This window comes from Protopterus annectens, chromosome 3.part1, assembly GCF_019279795.1.
Source record: "Protopterus annectens isolate FY-2018-M chromosome 3.part1, PAN1.0, whole genome shotgun sequence".
Lineage (NCBI taxonomy): Eukaryota > Metazoa > Chordata > Ceratodontiformes > Protopteridae > Protopterus > Protopterus annectens.
This window is the reverse complement of record NC_056732.1, coordinates 1,304,450,140-1,304,468,182: the sequence shown is the minus strand read 5'-3', so window position 1 is coordinate 1,304,468,182 and position 18,043 is coordinate 1,304,450,140. Positions and strand designations below refer to the sequence as shown.

At 42.9% G+C, this 18,043-nt stretch overlaps 1 protein-coding gene across 1 annotated transcript in view; it reads right to left on the bottom strand.

Moving 5' to 3' along the window:
* Positions 1-18,043, bottom strand: part of TMEM67 (transmembrane protein 67) — a 4,866,727-nt gene that overhangs the window by 1,669,204 nt on the left and 3,179,480 nt on the right. The window lies entirely within an intron of this gene.

Here is an 18,043-nt window from a genome sequence, read left to right as displayed (position 1 = left end):
ATTAAGAGACAGAATAAGGGAACACTGTTATAATATAAAGAAAGGTAATCTGCAGAATGCATTGGCCAAGCATGTGACACAAACAAGTCCTGAACACAAGTTCATGTTTAGGGTGCTGGAGAAAATGAATGTTAATGTAAGAGGAGGTGACATCATGAATCATACCGAAGATAGAGAAAGTAGGTGGATTATTTTGCTGAGAGCTGATAAAGGTCATGGTTTAAATGAAAGGGCATCTATCAGACCACACCTAAAGAAACGTAGGCACACTAAGTTCTGAAATTTTTAAGAATTCTATGTGCTCTGATATTTGTTCCCATACATATACATACACATACATATATCACATTTTTGGGTAATTTATTCATTTTATATTGTAATACTGTTAATGTTAATGGTTTTAGCTTCATTTTTAGACAATAACTTATTTATTTATTCATTTATTTATTTATATTTTTGTACACATTCATTCATTTATATTTAGATACATATATTTATTAAGACACTACATTTATATACACATTTTTATACATATGCAGATATACATCTTTGTTTATGCACTGACCTTATTATACCAAGTATCACTTTGGTTGATAATAGTTCTTTCGACTTGTATATGGTTTCATGTGTTTGATGGCATCTACTATGTATAGTTTCTAAGTTGCCTCGTATTATTAATAATATGACTATCACATGCAGTTATGTATTAGGCTGTATACACTTTCGTACTTGATAGTATGCTGCTCACAACAACTTCAATTTTTATTGTTTCTTATGGAATGAAGTTATTTTAATTTTTTTAAAAGTAATATGCATACACCATTGTTTATTTCTGTTGCTTCTTGAGATGATTTTATGTTTATATATTTAGTTTTTAGGTTTTATGGCGCTTCTGCTTTAAAAGTTGGTTGATTAATTAACATGCAGATATTTAAAGCACATGGTTCCTGTGCTTCCTGTTTGTGATCTGAAGAAGCTACTAGTTAGTGAAAGCGCTTATCGTGGTTTATCTGTGTAATAAACTGAATTATTTGTCTCAGAAGACCGGATTACTTGGATTTTTTACACATAGAAGGTTATTTCTCACTCTGTCAACGCTTGCTTGAGTTATTTAGCCTTAATTTTGTGTTGTAAAGGCATATTAGCAGCTGAATATGCAAATGTGATACAATCAGATAACCATTTAGACAGTGTTGTTTTTGCCACTGGCATACGTTTCTGGAGTCTGAAAAGGAAACGAAAAGCTGTTCTGATTTTCTGAACTCTTTTGTTCTATCCAAGTAAAATCTGAGCTGTCTATGAACATGAAGCTTGTGCAGCATATACTCTAAGTTGTTGGTGTGTTTAGGAAAAAAACACTAGCAAATCTATAATCTGGTTAAGGTTAGTTTCAGTACAAACTCTGGGTAAAAATGAAGGATTTCTTCGCAGGGACACTGTCAGCATGGAAAATCAAATAAGGAGGTTTTATGGATAAGGCCTGAAGCTCTGACACTCTACGGGCAGAAGTGATGGCTACTAAAAAGATAGTCTTCCATGACAAATATTTCAAATCACATGAGGAAGCTGGTTCGAAAGGTGGGACAATAATGTGTGAAAGCATAAACTTTAGATTCCATGGAGTATAAGGGGATTTCACAGGTGGTCTGAGATGAAAAGTCCCTTTGAGAAAGGCTTTGGATAGTTTCTGTGACATTATGTCTAATCCTTCAAAGCCAAGGTGAAAGTTAGAGATATCAGCAAGTTGAACCTGAACTGTTGCTGCTGCAGCTCCTTTATTGAAAAGCATAGTCAAAAACTCTAATATGGAGGCAATAGTGGCTTGATAGGGATCAATGTTATTTTGAGAGGCCCATATAGAAAATCTTCTCCATTTGCTAAGATATAGCTTCCTAGTAGAGGAATTATGAGAAAATAGCAATATATGTTGTGTTTCATTCGAGAGGTTATGGAACCTGGCTATATTGGGAACTGGAGCAGCCAAGCTGTCAGTTTCAGGGAATGAAGAGAGGGATGAAGAGCCCCCGATGAATGCGTCAAAAGATCTGGAACTTGGTCCAGAATCCAAGGCTCTTCCAACAGATGAAGTCGAAGGAAGGGGAACCAAATCTGACGAGGTCAATGAGGGGCTATTACAATGATGGTCCTTCCCAGGGCTTTTGCTTTATGCAATACTTTGGGAATCAAGGGAATTGGTGGGAATGCATATAGGAGACCCGGAGGCCAATCATGTATGAGTGCGTCCCTTTTGGCTTCTCCCGGAGGGGGAATCAGGGCAAAGTAGTTTCTGCATTTTGTGTTGATGTGGTTTGCAAAAGGTCGCAGCAACGCTGGCCCCACCTGCGGAAAATTCTCTCCACTATCTCTTTCTTGAGGGACCACTCGTGAGGCAACAAAACTGCCTTGCTCAGTTTGTCTGCTATCACATTGGATTTCCCCAGGATGTGCGTTGCTAACAGAAAGCGCTGCGTGGATGTAGCCCACTGCTGTACTCTTAGGGCCTCGCAACAAAGGGGATAGGACCTGGTTCCTCCTTGCTTGTGCAAGTATCAGACCACCGACATGTTGTCTGTCTGATTCGCAACTGTTCCCAGAGGAAGAGTGTCCTGGAAGTACTGCAACACCAAAAGTACCGCTCACATCTCCTGGACAGTGATATGCAAATGTGTCTCTTGATCTGTTCATGTGCCTTGGGCTGTTCTTCCCTGAAAAATGCCCCCGCCAACCTATCAGGGAAGCGTCCACTGGAGGGGGTAGAACAAAAGGATGACATATCGTTACATGAGGAGAGGTCAACCACCACTGAAGATCCTTCTTAGATGTGTTTGTGATCATTATGAGATGAGACACTGGGAGCTCTCGGTAAGACCATTGAGTGAATAACGGCCACTGCAGAATCTGCATGTGCATGCAACCCAACGGTATCGCTAGTATTGCAGCTGTCATCATGCCTAACAATTTTAGCACTTCTGATGCTGCAGCCTTGTCTTTGGCTATGATATTGTGGACCTGCTGATGAAGTAACAACACTCTTTCAGTTGGAGGTCTCAAAGTGGTGGTGGTGGTGTCCAATTCTTTTCCGATAAAAACAATATGTTGCGTTGGTGACAAGGCAGATTTTTCTGAATTTACTGTAATGCCCAGATGACTGCATAGAGTAAGAGTGGTGTCCCTGGCTTGTATTTGCTGATGCCTGGTGGTGGCGGTGAGGAGCCAATCGTCTAAGTACAGAAACACCTGGAATCCTACTCACCTCAGGTGAGCCGTGACCATAGCCATGCATTTGGTGAACACTCTGGGGGCTGTAGTGAGACCAAAGGGCAGGCCTCAAAACTGGTAATGATTGGCTCCCAGCCGGAAGCGCAGATGATCTCTGGATGGTCTGGCCATTTTTATATGGTAGTAAGCATCCTGTAGATCTATCGAGCACATCCAACTGTCTTTCCCTAAAAGGGAAGTATCGACTGAAGCATCACCATCCGGAACTTCTACTTCTTGACAGATCTGTTTAGTCTGCTGAGGTCCAAAATACGTCTCCAGTCCCCTGTCTTTTTTTGGAACTAAACAGAATCTTGAGTAAGTTCCAGATCCTGTCTGGTCTGCTGAGACTGGTTGGATGACTCTTTTTCTTAGCAACGTTTGGACCTCTAATGTTGCTTGTTCCCTGTAACTGGGTGGAACGTCTGGGATTTTGTTGTGTTGAATGGAGGGGGACTGGTGAAAGGAATGAAATACCCTCTGGAAACTATACTTTGTACCCAGTTGTCATTTGTTATTTTGAGCCAGGTGTCTGGATACAAAGATAAGCGATTCCTGACTGCCTCCAGAGTAGGCCAGTCGGGCCTCCTTTCAGGAGCGCTGGTAGGGCTTCCCAAAGAACTCTTATCTGTCGTCCTGGTTTTGTTGACCCCCTCTGCCGTGAGAGCGGTGTCTTCCATTATTGCCCCCTCCTCTGCCCCTGGAAAGGGGTTCACCACGTGTGTCCTGAAAGGCTCCTTGGGCTTTTTGGAACCACATCTTTCCTCCCTTTTGATCCCTGGGGTAGGGTCTGGTAGGGGTGTAAAAACGGACTCCGACGTCAAACAGAGTCTTTCCTTCCTGCTCACACCTGGTCAAAGTTTCCTTAACTTTGGGCCAGAAAAGGGACGAGCCATCAAAAGGGGTGTTGACAAAGGATGACTTAAAGGGCTCCGAGAAGGAGCACAAGTACATCCAGGAATGTCTCCTGAGAGCAATTCCTGTAAACGTTGCCCTACTCATTCCATCAGCTGCATATGAAATGAGACGCATGGACGAGTTCACTATGGAATCGAGGGTAGCAAGCTGGGAGGTGACATTGTCTGAAGCTCCTGCAGCTACTGTACCTTGAAGAGCAAATCCAAGCTCTTTTAGGAGATCTCTTTGCAGTCTCGTACAATGAGTGAGATAGTTCAGTGAACGCAAGGCAAAAGTCGCAGAACTGTACGTGTGCTTCCCATATCTATCCATGATCATAGAATCTCTGTTAGGAGGATGGATGGAGAAAAGTTTCTGACATCTCCTTTTTGGTGGCTGCCGCCACCACCATGGCATCAACTGGCACTCCCTTGTTAAGGAAAGACTTTTCTTGGGGGGCAGAAATAAATTTGCTAGGTCTCCTAGGGACAGACTCCATGATGTCCTGAGACTTCCACGCCCTTCGTGAGACCAGCTCCATGAGCTCATCGAAGGGTGGACACCCCCTCTAGAGGTGGAGAGTTGAGACCCGAAAGCATTCAGGAGAACTGACTCCTCTTCAGTAGGGTTGGTGGACTGCCAGTCACCCCTCTGCCTAAGGATTTCTAATATCTCAGCAAATGAGAGATCCTCAAAGGGGGACCCTGGCAACCCTTCTGATTCATCCAAGTCAGTATTGGATGTGAGAGACTCCTTTGGGGAGTCTAAGTGCTTCCTCTTACAGATTTTCTTCCTGGGAACCTCATCAGTGGAAACCTGTGGTGAGGTTTCGGAAGAGCAGGGGCCACTCAATGGGGCTTCCTGAGGCTCTGGGTCTCTACGCTTGGAAAGGATCTGTGAAGCAGAAGTGGAAACAGGCACTTTTGGGGAGGAGGTAGCTGGACATGAAAACGTAGATGTCTTAGGAGATATAATTCTCCTCATGGCTTCGAAGGCACCTCTGCTCTGATGAGAAGGGACCGCGGGATCCGAAGAAACCATCAATCCCCCGGCACTGGGACAGTGGGCTCCGAACTACAGTTAGAAGCCGAACTCATTGGAGCTGAAGCCCTGAGAGGCAAAGTCGGAACCAGCAAGTCAGCCAGACTACCCTCCCCAGATCTGACCGGAGCGTGTCGGACACCTAGATTCCTCGATCAGCACTGAGGACATCCGAGTAAATGGAACCGATGACACTGGAACAGCTGTCGGCTTCAAAGGCTCAATAATCATCAAGTCCGACTCCTCCGACTCTGAAGGACCGATATGGCTTGAAGGAGGAAATGAAGTTGATGGCAATACTGTCTTTGGTTCCGAAACAACTTGGGTCAGGGCCGATAAAAATTTTGCAAATGCCGGTGCCTGTAGCAACTTCTGCACCACATGATCCACATCCAAATTGGAAAGGCTGATCGAAGACAGAGATGAATGGATGGATGGAGGTACTGATTGAAGGACTGGCGATTTAGGTACCTCAGATACCAATTCCAGGACTGGGGACCGGCTCTGAAAAGACAAGACGCTCGGCTCCGAGGGCTGTGGAGCCAACGTCGATGGTTTTCTTTTTTTTTTTACTTCCTAAGTAGTAGAAGCCTTAGAAGACTTTAAAGATTTACTAGGCATGTCCTGGTCACTCAAAGCTTCATGAAAGGACGGTTTGAGAAGTCTTCTATCTATTAACTTTCTCTTTCTCTCCTGAACCCTGGAAGAGAAGGAATGACAAATGGAGCAGCTTTCCTGAAGGTGTAAGGCTCCCAGACAAAATACACAATTGACATGGCTATCTGTAACGGACATTTTCTGCCCACATTTTGGACATTTTTTAAAGCCTGGCTTAGAATGCTTATCCTTATCCTGGTTAGCCATAATGAACTATACAGTATCAAGAAAAAGACTACTGCAGTATAACAAAGACACACCCAAAACTATTTAAATAAGCCCTGAAAAAAACTATGGGCTAAATATGCTGTGACAAAGTGTCACTATTAAACACACACACACACTAACTACTTATCTAAACCACTCTAAATAACTAAATATATATCAAAATACTGTGACAAAACTGTCACTGTTCAAAAGCACACAAACTATTATTTAAACTACTCTAAATATAACATGCCTATAAAAAAATGAAGGCCAAAGACAGCTACATCTAATGAAAAATGCACACCAAAGGGAAAGGGAATACTCACTATAAAGCTATAAAAGCAAACTCTAACAATATTATTTAGATAAATTTGAGAAAATAAATTTGTACTGGCCCGAGGTATGCAAGGAACCTCCGATCTATTGCAGCGGCAAATTAGATCGGAGATAACTCCAGGTGCATCATGGGATAGGGACTTGGCCTCGAGCTGTCTGAAGACCTCAAACCTTGTAGTAGGCCGACTTGGAGCCGAGGATCAGCTCCGAACCCATTTGTAAGAATGAATGGCGAGATAGAACAACTTCACATTGTAACCTATGACTATCTAAATACACACACATGATGTCTAACGTTTAAAGAATCTTGTTCAACACTACAAGCTATATAAAACTAGGTTAATATTTGTATAATATATATTAATATTTGTATAAAAGCAAACCAAAGAAGGGAAGAGAATAGTAAAGGCCTATAGAAAAACAAAGGCCAAAGGGAGAACAATCTAATATTAAACTATTCAAGTTATAACCATCAATAACTAACACTAAGTATTATATGTAAGACAAAATTTTTAGAAGATTTTTAGAAATAAAAGCTATACTGGTCTGAGCTATGCTAGGAAACCTCCGATCTATTCCAGCGGCAAACTAGATCTGAGGTAACTCGAGGTGCATCCTGGGATAGAGCTGTCTGAAGACCTCGAGCTTTGTAGTAGGCCGACTGTAAGAATGAACAGTGAGATAAAACAACTTCACATCTAATACTTTGCTGAAACACCTTTTTGATTTAATTACAGCATTCAGTCTTCCTGGGTAGGAGTCTATCAGCATGACACATTTTTGACTTGACAATATTTGCCCACTCTTCCTTGCAAAAGCACTCCAAATCTGTCAGACTGCGAGGGCATCTCTTGTGCACAGCCCTCTTCAGGTCACCCCACAGATTTTCTATTGGATTTAGGTCTGGGTTCTGGCTGGGTCATTCCAAAACTTTAATTTTCTTCTGGTGAAGCCACTCTTTTGTTGATTTGGATGTATGCTTGGGGTCATTGTTCTTCTGAAAGGTGAAATTCCTCATCATCTTTGTAGCAGATGCCTGATGGTTTTGGGCCAAAAGTGACTGGTAACTGGAACTCTTCATAATTCCCTCCACCTTGACTAAAGCCCCAGTAACAGCTGAAGAAAAGCAACCCCAAAGCATGATACTGCCACTACCATGCTTCACCATGGGGATGGTGTTCTTTTGGTGATGCGAAGTGTCATTTTTGTGCTAAACGTACCTTTTGGAATTGTGGCCAAAAGGTTAACCTTGGTCTCATCAGACCATAACACATTTTCCCCACATGCTTTTGGGAGACTTGATGTATTGTTCTACAAATTTTAGCCAGGCCTGGATATTTTTCTTTGTAAGAAAAGGCTTCCGTCTTGCAACCCTGGTCCCTACCCCATAGTACAGACATAGGACAATACGGGAGATTGTTGTCACATGTAGTACACAACCAGTACTTGCCAGAATTTCCTGCAGCTGCTTCAGTGTTGCTGTAGGTCTCTTGGCAGCCTCCCTGACCTATTTTCATCTTGCCTTTTCATGAATTTGAGGGACGAACAGTTCTTTGGAACATCACTGTTGTCCCATATTTTCTCCACTTTTTGATGACTGTCTTCATTGTACTCCATGGTATAGTTAATGCTGTGGACTGATACCTTTCAACAATGAGATCCCTTTGATGGTATGTAAGCTCTCTGCGAACCATGGCTTTTGCTGTAGCAGTCAACTGAGTAAATGTCAGGAAAATTCTACTAGGACAGCTGAGCTTTATTTGGGGTTAATCAGAGTCTCTTTAATTGATGGCAGGTGTGCACCCAAGAAGACTGAATGCTGTAATTAAATCGAAGATAGTTTAAGCATGCCGACACTTATGCAACCAGTTTATTGTACGTTTTTTATTTTTTTATATTTTTTCCCCTAACAGATTTGTTTGTTTTTCAATTGAATTGTACAGGTTATAGGTCGCACTAAAGGTGGGAAAAGTTTTGAAATGATTTATTGTGGTCATTTTTTTATATCATAAAAACCTGGCATTCTAACAGGGGTGTGTACATTTTTTATATCCACTGTATGTACAATATTTACAAAGGCTTGGTTAATATGGTTCATATATGTTTACGAAAAAAAAGTCCAAAGTCAAGAAAACTTCTTTATTCACAAAGCAAAGTTTTCGGGTCTACGCCCTTCTTCAATACTATAAAACAATTAACATCAAGACATTAGAATTTAAATAGGAGCCAACTCTACCACATGACTACATAGGTTCATAGGTAGGTACTAGGCTATCAGCCCAAGGGCCTATGTAAGCCTAGCCAACAAGGTTCCCTAGCTTACGCCACCCAAGAAAGTTATTTTCCTTTGCCACTGTCGAGCAGAGACACAGAAGTGATCCCTGGGATGTATTTGCTATTTCCCATTCACTCATCAAGATTTTTCTCGAAGAGTGCTAATGAAGAACTTTGCTTGACATAGATGGGTAGCCTGTTCCAGAGTATGGGAAGTTGCTGGGACAGGAATCTATCCCTCCAGCATGTCCTGTTTATTGTGGTGAAAAGGTTTAGGTCCCTACAGAGTGTAGCTCGGAGGGATTGGGATTTCTTTAAATATAGCACGTCCAACAGCTCTAGGTTTGACATAGCTTTATATGTTAGGCAGAGATCACCTCGGAGTAGGCAATATGCTATGGAGTAAAGCTGGAGTTTTTTGAGGCGGTCAGTGTAGGGCATTTGTTTGAGGCCAGTAATCCTCTGTGAGGTACTTCCGTAGCCTTTACAGCTGCTGCAGATGTCTTGTGAGGTACATTACAAAGGGGGCATTGTACTCTATAATGGGTCTAATGAGTGTCGAGTAGAGGGGAACAATGACCTCTTTTTTCCTGGATGAGAACCCTTTTATGATGAGGTGTGCCATGCAGAAGGACTTCCTGACTAGTGTGGTGATGTGACTATCAAAGGAGAGACTACTGTCCACCTGGGTCCCAAGGTCTCTTATCACGCATCCGGTGTTAAGTAGATTGCTGCCTATGTGGTAGTTCATGGGTACAGAGTTTTTACCAAAGGGGATGACACAGCACTTTTTGGCATTGAGCTTGAGGCCATGGCTCTGACACCAGGCATCTGTCTCAGCGAGGCCCTTCTGTTGGATGTCCACATCATTTGGGGACTTGACGAAGGCTCCTAGTTTGCAGTCATCTGTGAACTTTGTTAGCCAGAGGCCTTCTGTGTTAGCCTGTACTTCAGAGAAGTTGATACCAAACAGGAGAGGTCCCAGGATGGAACCCTCTGCTACTCCACTTGTCACTGCTTTGAGGTCAGATTTGGAGTCTGCAACTTTTACAGTGTGGGTTCTGTCAGTGAGCCAGTTGGCAACCCATCTTGTGATGTAGGGATTTATACCTAGTTTAGTGAGTTTAGCTTTAATTCCAGAATGGGGGATGGTGTTGAAAGCCTTGGCGAGGTCGAGATAGGCTGTGTGAACCACCTTACCCTCATCTACAGATTTGGTGACTGCCTCAAAGAAGTCAATCAGGTTCAGGAGGCATGATCTGCCTTTCACAAACCCGAACTGGGTCGGATCCAGAGTTTGGAGGTTACCAATGTCTTTGTTTATGAGTTTCATGATGATACGTTCCATGGCCTTGCAGACCAGGCTCATCAGGCTAATAGGTTGATAGTTCCCGGGATCAGTGGTGGCTCCCCCTTTGTGGAATGGGATAACTGTTGCTGTGCGCCATTCAGTGGGCATAAAGCCTGATGCAAGGCTATTACTGAACATGGTGTTTAAGTGGGGAGCCAGTTCGTTCTGAAGTTCATGTAAAACGCAGCCTGGGATGTTGTCCGGTCCCATGGATGCTGTGTTTTTGGCTTTAGAGAGTGCAGCTTTTACCTGCGTAGTTGTGATTACAGGGACTCTGCATTCTTCCTGTATAGATATGGGCCCTTTAGGGGGTGAGAGGGGGGTAAAGTTAGCACTGAACCTATCTGCCAGGATGTTGGCAAAATCAGCTGGTTCTGTAATTTTCTTGCCTTTGTGCTGTAACTCAGAGCAGATCTGGGTGTTGCCATCGAGATTCTTGACATAGATAAAGAATGCTTTGTGGTTGTCCTTGGAATTAGTGGTGATTTTGCTTTCGTAGGTAGCTTTGGAGGATCTTATAAGGGATCTCAGCTTCTTAATGAGGATGACCAAGGAGCTCCTCCACTCATGGGGTTTTACTCTCTTTGGCAACAGTTTCTTCCTTCTGTTGTACAGTTTGTTTATGGCAGGGGACCACCAGATTGGCTTAATTTTTCTGGAGGATAGCGTCTTGGTTCTGTTTGGGATAGCACGATCCATGCACCCGTATAAGTGCTTATAGAGTGCATTTGTGTAGAATTCAGCAGTTGTAACTGTATTGTCCATCTGCATGGGTGTCATGAAGTTCACCACTTCTGTCTTAAGGAGCATGAAGTTGGCTTTGGAGAAATTTTTTACTGTGGTTTCCTTAATGGGGGGTGGGGGTGGGATATGGATATCAAGGGTGATTAGCTTATGGTTAAAGCGGACCAACGAGGAGTTGACTTCAGGTGTGGAACACCGGTCACTCATATTGGTAGTGACTAGGTCTAGGATATTGTTGCTCCTGGTGGGGGTGTGGATACATTGATCCAGGGCATTGGAATTTATGAATTCCAGAAAGCGTTGAGTGAAAGAGTTGGTACATGAGTAGTTTTCCCAGTTAATGGTGGGGTAGTTGAAATTGCCCATTATTAGGATGCTTGGTTGAACCCTAATATTTTCCAGTATATGAAGAAAAGAGGAGGGGTAATCCTGGGGCATGGTGGGGGATCTGTAGTAAGCTACAATTTGGATTACAGTTTTGCCCAGAGTTAGTTGCACTTGGATAACCTTGGATGCATTATGCTGAGCAACTAGCCTGGAGGTGTGGATATCCTTAATGAATATGAACACACCTTCACTTTTGGTGTTCTGGTCCAGGTTACGTGGCCGAAAATTGTGATATGAGTTATAGCCTGGTAGTGCAAGGCTGCTCTCTGGAGCCTTGAACCAGGTCTCAGTCACTGCACAGATATCAATGCTCTCCATTTTAAGGAGTGCCTCGAGTGAGTGCATTTTGAGATTTAGACTTCTAGCATTGAGTAGCATTACCCTCAGTTTTTGCTTGCCTGTTCCTGTTACGGTGGTGAATTTGTCAATTGAAACTTGCCTAAAAAAGCACTATAGGGGCAGCAAGAGCCTTAGCCAGTATCCGGAATCCCAGGGGCGACAGGTGCAGGCCATCTGTGGCAAAGCATCGTGGTCTGTCGACCATGTCATCCCAAGCAGACAGATACTGGATCCCCTTAGAATGACACCAGAAGCTTAGTCAATTGTTGAAGTCAATCATTTTGTCCTTGTACTGCAGTATCATTCTGGGCAATGGCAGAATGCTACTCAGGGCTAGGGTCATACCTTCCTGGGCTACAAGATCGGAGAGCTCTTCCATGTCTCTTTTCATGTAGTCTAGGGAGGTACGTCTCAGGTCATTCACACCAACATGGACAATGACAGAGTCATATTTGGACTTGTTGTGGAGTGACCCGAGTGCATGGGTTATGTGACGGATCATGGCACCCGACAGGCAGCTGACAGTAACCTTCTCCTTGTTTAGCCTGGTGAGTGGGACATCAGTGTGCCTGACTATAGAGTCACCTATGACTAGTGTGTTTGGTATGTTGTTTTGCCTTATTGGCTGTGGTTGAGTGGCACACTGAGTCTGTAGGCTATGTGTCATTTGGGTTGTGTTGGGGGATGGAGGTCGCTTGCGTTTCTGCTTTGGAGGTCTCTGTTGCTTAGACAGATTATTATTGAGAGCCTCTGAGAATGTTTTTGTGCTACTATGTGTGGATTTTCGTGGTGTAGATTTAGTGAGACTATGTGATGAGTGTGGTGTGGTGCAAATGTTTACCTTCTCGTCATGACTGTCAAGTTCAGTCTTGGTTGGAGACAGCTTTATCTCCAGTTTGGCTAGATAAGTGCATCTATCACAGGTTGTAGTGTTGGGTGATAGGACGAGAGGGTTGCTTGTGTACATAAGGCAATTTCTACATTGCCTCAAGATGCCCAGATTCATCAGATAGACAGGAGAGAACACTGGAAGCTGACCCTTGGACATGCCTTAATAAAAAAATAATTTCCTCTAGATAAGTAAGGAAAGTGAATACAAGAGCTGTCTTTCTTTAAGCAAGTGAGAAAAGTAAGTACAAAAACTGTTTTCCTCTAGTTAATGAGGAAGACTGAGTGCTATACTAATTAGTAGCTTATTTAGTGCTTACAAGTTCTGAACAAGTGCTGAGCATGAATAAGCAAATTTAAGTGCTGAAACTACGAATCTGTATCTGCACTAGACGAGTTACAGGACAGAAACAAGTGCAAATGCAGGCTTTCAAATCAGAAAGTTGAGAGAGATGGAAGAGATTGCCCAAACGGTCAAGAACTACAATTTCTGGGCCAGAACCACTCCTTATGTGGTAGACAGGTTACCTAGTGCTTACCACTCCCACTGATAAATTAGAAGGCTTCTCTCCAACACAGAAAGGCTTGGGGGGCTCAGAAGCTTACATACAGTGCTGGATACAGCAAATCTGTATCTGGAACACTAGTTACAGAAAAGGTAGGAAACAGGCTTACAGTTTTTTTTTTTTTTTTTTTACAGAAAAGTAGCAAAAACAGTAGTAAAACCAATTCACATGCAGTGCAAGCTAGCACACAAGTATGTAGCAATATTAGACAAAACACAGTTTAAAAAATGCAATTAAATTAAAAGGACTAAAAGCAAGTGCACAGAGAGTTTATTAGGTAGAATGTGGTAAAGAGATGGGACTGGGGGAATGTCCCAGATCAAATCTATAGTGGGGCGGGCAACTGCAAAAGCCACCAAATTTATAGGTTCATAGGTTCATACTAGACTATCTGCCCTAGGGCATTTATAAGCCTAGCCAGAGTGTGTTTGGCTTTCGCCACCCATTTTAAATTAATTTTGCTATGCCTTTTTTTGAGGTTAGTATACTGTGCCTCTGTCTAACTGTGACACAGAAGTGATAGCCGGGGTAAAGCTACGATCTCCCATCCACTCATCAAGATTCCTCTTGAAGAGAGTCAATGTGGGACTCTGCCTAACCTGTACTGGGATTTTATTCCAGAGTGGAGGGAGCCTCTGGGTTATGAATCTGTCCCTCCAGCATGTCCTATTTATTTCAGTGCTGAGGTTCAAGTCTCTCGTGCGCATAGCTCGATGGGATTTGGATTTTCTGAGGTGCAGCATGTCCATTAATTCCGGGTTGGACATGGCTTTATACGTCAGGCACAGATCGCCTCTGATCAGGTGGTATGCCACTGAGTAGAGCTGGAGTTTCTTTAACCGGGCAGCATATGGCATCTGTTTGAGCCCTTTGATCCTCTTGGTGAGGTACTTTTGGGGTCTTTCCAGTTGCTGCAGGTGTCTGGTAAGGTACATCCCAAAAGGGGCATTGTACTCAATTATGGGCCTGATGAGGGATGAGTAAAGAGGTATGATGACCTCCCCTGATCTAGATGTGAATCCTTTCATGATTAGGTGGGCTATATAAAATGTTTTTCTAACCACTTTGGCCACGTGGTTGTCAAATGAGAGATTGCTATCAACTTGGGTCCCCAGGTCCCTAATGACTTCTTCTGTACTTAATGGATTACCACCTATGTGGTAATTTGTGGGCACTTTGTTTTGCCAAAGGGATGACTATACACTTTTGGCGTTTAGCTTGAGGCCATGGCTCTGGCACCAGTTGTCTGTTTCTATGAGGCCCTTTTGGAGGATGCTTGTGTCGGCTGGAGAGTTGATTATGGCGCCCAGTTTGCAGTCATCTGCGAACTTGGTCAGCCACAGTCCTTCCGTGTTGGCCTGTACCGCTGAGAAATATATACCGAACAAGAGAGGTCCCAGGACTGAGCCTTGTGGGACGCCACTTGTAACTGGTTTGGAGTCTGACATGGCTCCAGTAATTCTAACCATGTGGGTTCTGTCCTTGAGCCAGTTTGCAACCCATCTAGTGACATAGGGGTTTATATTTAAGCTGGTGAGCTTATCTATAATGCCCGAGTGGGGTATTGTATCGAAGGCTTTTGCGAGGTTCAGGTAGGCTGTGTGAACCACCTTCCCCTCGTCAATGGCCTTGGTGACTGTTTCAAAGAAATCGACCAGGTTTAAGAGGCAGGATCTGCCCTTAACAAAGCCAAACTGGGTAGGATCCAGTGTCTGTAGGTCCCCAATATCTTTATTTATGAGGTCCATGATGATCCTTTCCATAGCTTTGCAGACCAAGCTAGTCAGGCTTATGGGGCGATAGTTTCCAGGATCCGTTGAGGCACCACCTTTGTGGAGAGGGACCACTGTTGCTGTACGCCACTCTTTGGGTACATATCCTGTAGTAAGGCTAAGACTGAACAGTAGTTTTATGTTTGGGTTTAGCTCTTCTTGGAGTTCATGTAGGACGCAGCCCGGGACACCATCTGGTCCCATTGATGCTGTGTTTTTTTGCTTTGGAGAGGGCGGCTCTTACCTGAGCATCTGAGATGTCAGGGGGGCAGCACTCTGTTGGGATAGATATTTGCCCTTTTGGTGGGGAGAGGGGGGAGAAGTCTGCACTGAACCTGTCAGCTAGGATGTTGGCAATGTCTGTGGGCTCGGTGTATTTTTTGCCATTTTGGACTAATTCTGAGCATATCTGGGAATTCCTATCCAGGTTCCTAACATAACTAAAGAAAGCCTTGTGATTATCCTTAGTGTCCTGTGCAATTTTTCTCTCGAAGCTGGCCTAAGACGATTTTGTGAGTGCCCGTAGTTTTTTGCTAATACTGATCAGAGATGCCTTCCCTTTTTGGGATTTTGCTCTATCATGTAGTAGCTTCCTCCTTCTATTGTATAGTTTGTTTATGGCTGGGGTCCACCAGACAGGACGTCTGCCTTTGGAGGATTGGGTCTTGGTTTTATTTGGGATTGCATGATCCATGCATTCCTGAAGGTGTTCATAGAATGCGTTTATAAAGGATTCTGCGGTCTGGGCCATATTTTCCACAGGCCCGGGGGCTTTGAAGGATTTCGCCTCGGTTTTGAGGCGTGTGAAATTTGCTTTAGAGAAGTTTTTCACTGTGGTTTTCTGGGCAGGGGGTGGGGTCGGGATGTGAATATCCAGTGAGATTAGTTCATGGTCTGATCTTACCAGTGAGGGAAACACTTCTGGTCTGGAGCATAGTGTCCCCATGTTGGTGATGATCAGGTCCAGTATGTTTTCCCCTCTTGTGGGAGTGGTAACAAGTTGTTGCATAGCATTTGAGTTTATAAATTCTAGGAACCTTTGGGCTAGGGTGTTGGAGCTAGAGTAATGCTCCCAGTCTATGTTTGGGTAGTTGAAGTCGCCCAATATAATGGTGTTTGGAGAGACCTTCATATTTTCCAGTATTCTCAGGAAGGCCAAGTGGGGTTCCTGTGTTTGGGAGGGTGGTCTGTAGCAGGCTATAAACTGGAAGGCAGTTTTACCCACAGTTAGTTGCACATGGATAGTCTCTGATGCTTCGTGCTGTGCCACCAACCTGGAGGTGTGGGTATCTTTGACGAATATTGATACTCCCCCTCCTTTTGTGGTTCGGTCCAAGTTTTGGGGCCGAAAAGCATGGTATGAGGTATAACCTGGTAGTGCTGGGGTGCTCTCGGGAGCCTTGACCCAGGTTTCTGTTACTGCACAGATATCGATGTTCTCCATGCTAAGGAGAGTTTCGAGTGCGTGCATCTTGAGGTTTAGACTTCTGGCATTGAGTAGCATTACTCAGTTTCTTATCCCTTGTGATACCTATGGAGGTGGGTTTGTCTTTTGAGCCTTGCCTAAAAAAGGCACTATGGGGGTAGCAAGAGCCTTTGCCAATATCCGAAAGCCCAAGGGTGACAGGTGCAAGCTGTCCCTAGCGAAGCATCGTGGCTTGTCGAGCATGTCATCCCAGGCTGACAGGCATTGGATCCCCTTTGAATGACTGATGATCCCCTTTTAAACTGCAAACCAAAAATGGGGTGGTGGGACAAAACAGTTTCAACAGAGATCTAAGCAACAACTAACAGTACAAACTCTAAAACCAGAAAAATATACTCAGCTCTGTATATCTGCAGATTAGTCTCTCAGAACAGTGAGACAACAGTTTCAACAGAGATCTAAGCAACGATTAACAAACTCTATAACCAAAAAAATATATACTCAGCTCTGTATATTTGCAGATGGTCTGGAAGGCAGTCTCTCAAAACACAGCCAGCAAATCATGTGATAATCCAAACATTATACATATAAAAAAAAATTCTATATAAAATATAATTGTTGTAGTGTCTGGTAAAGGCTGGGTGACCGAACCTATCTCCATATACTTGCAGAAAAAATTGTGCCGTTTTTTATCTGGTTGCACCAATGTATTGAAAGATACAACAGACTTCATTGTAAAGCTGCGAAACTGGTATGACAGTTTATATGAAAAAGAGTTACATCAAGGTGAATATTTGTTTGTGACATTGGACATAATGTCACTATTCACCTTTATTCCCAATGATTATGGGGTACAAGCCATAAGGGATTTTTTAGTTAGCAAGGCTGTGATGCCTGCAAGGGAAGTGGAAAATATCTGTTCCCTACTGGATGTAGTTCTAACTAGGAATGTATTTCTTTTCAACAATGACTTCTATCTTCACCTAACTGGGGTAGCAATGGGGACATCCGTAGCGAATACCTAAGCTAACCTTGTCCTTCACCAATGGGAAACTAAATATATATCCAGTAATTTTAATGTTTTGAACAAGAAAGTTTGTCTACATAAACGTTTTGTTGATGACTGATTTATTATTTGGAAAGGAACGGCTAATGGATTACATGAGTATGTGGATTATTTAAATACTACTACCACCTTTTTAAAGTTTAAGATGGAATACTCTGAAAGCACTATTGTGTTCTTGGATTTGCAATTAGAGTTGAGACATGGTGTTTTAGACACTAGTATTCATAAGAAGCAGGTACATGCTGGGAGATATATACATAGACGGAGTATGCATGCCCCACATGTCTTTCAGGGAATAATGACAGCACAAATTAATAGGGCTATCAGGTTAAATACAGATGAATTTGTTTTCTTAGCACAACTGGAAGATATGAAGACAGAATTTTTAACAAGTGGATATGATTATGAACAAGTGTTAGAGTTAAGTGACAAAGCTATAAAGGAGAGGAATATGTCACTTAAACCTATTTTCAGGTCAACAGATGAACAGAATAGGCTTATGGCAAACAATGCATCAAAAATAGAAAAAGTTAGATATGTTACAGCTTATAATGTTAGAACTCATTCAGTAAAACAGATTAAGAATTGGTTGATTCTAATGGCCTCACCTGATGTTAGGACTGTTTTAGACTCAAGACCATATTTCTCATATAGAAATTTGAGAAACCTGAAGACTAAATTGAGCTACAAGGATTTTAAATCCAAGTCTATACCATAAATGGAAATGAGATTTGGTACGTTTAATTGTATGGATTGTACATGTTGTGGTGATAGATTAGGTAAAAGCAGTGAAATTTTTCAACACCCCACTACTAGTGTGAGTAATAATTTTAG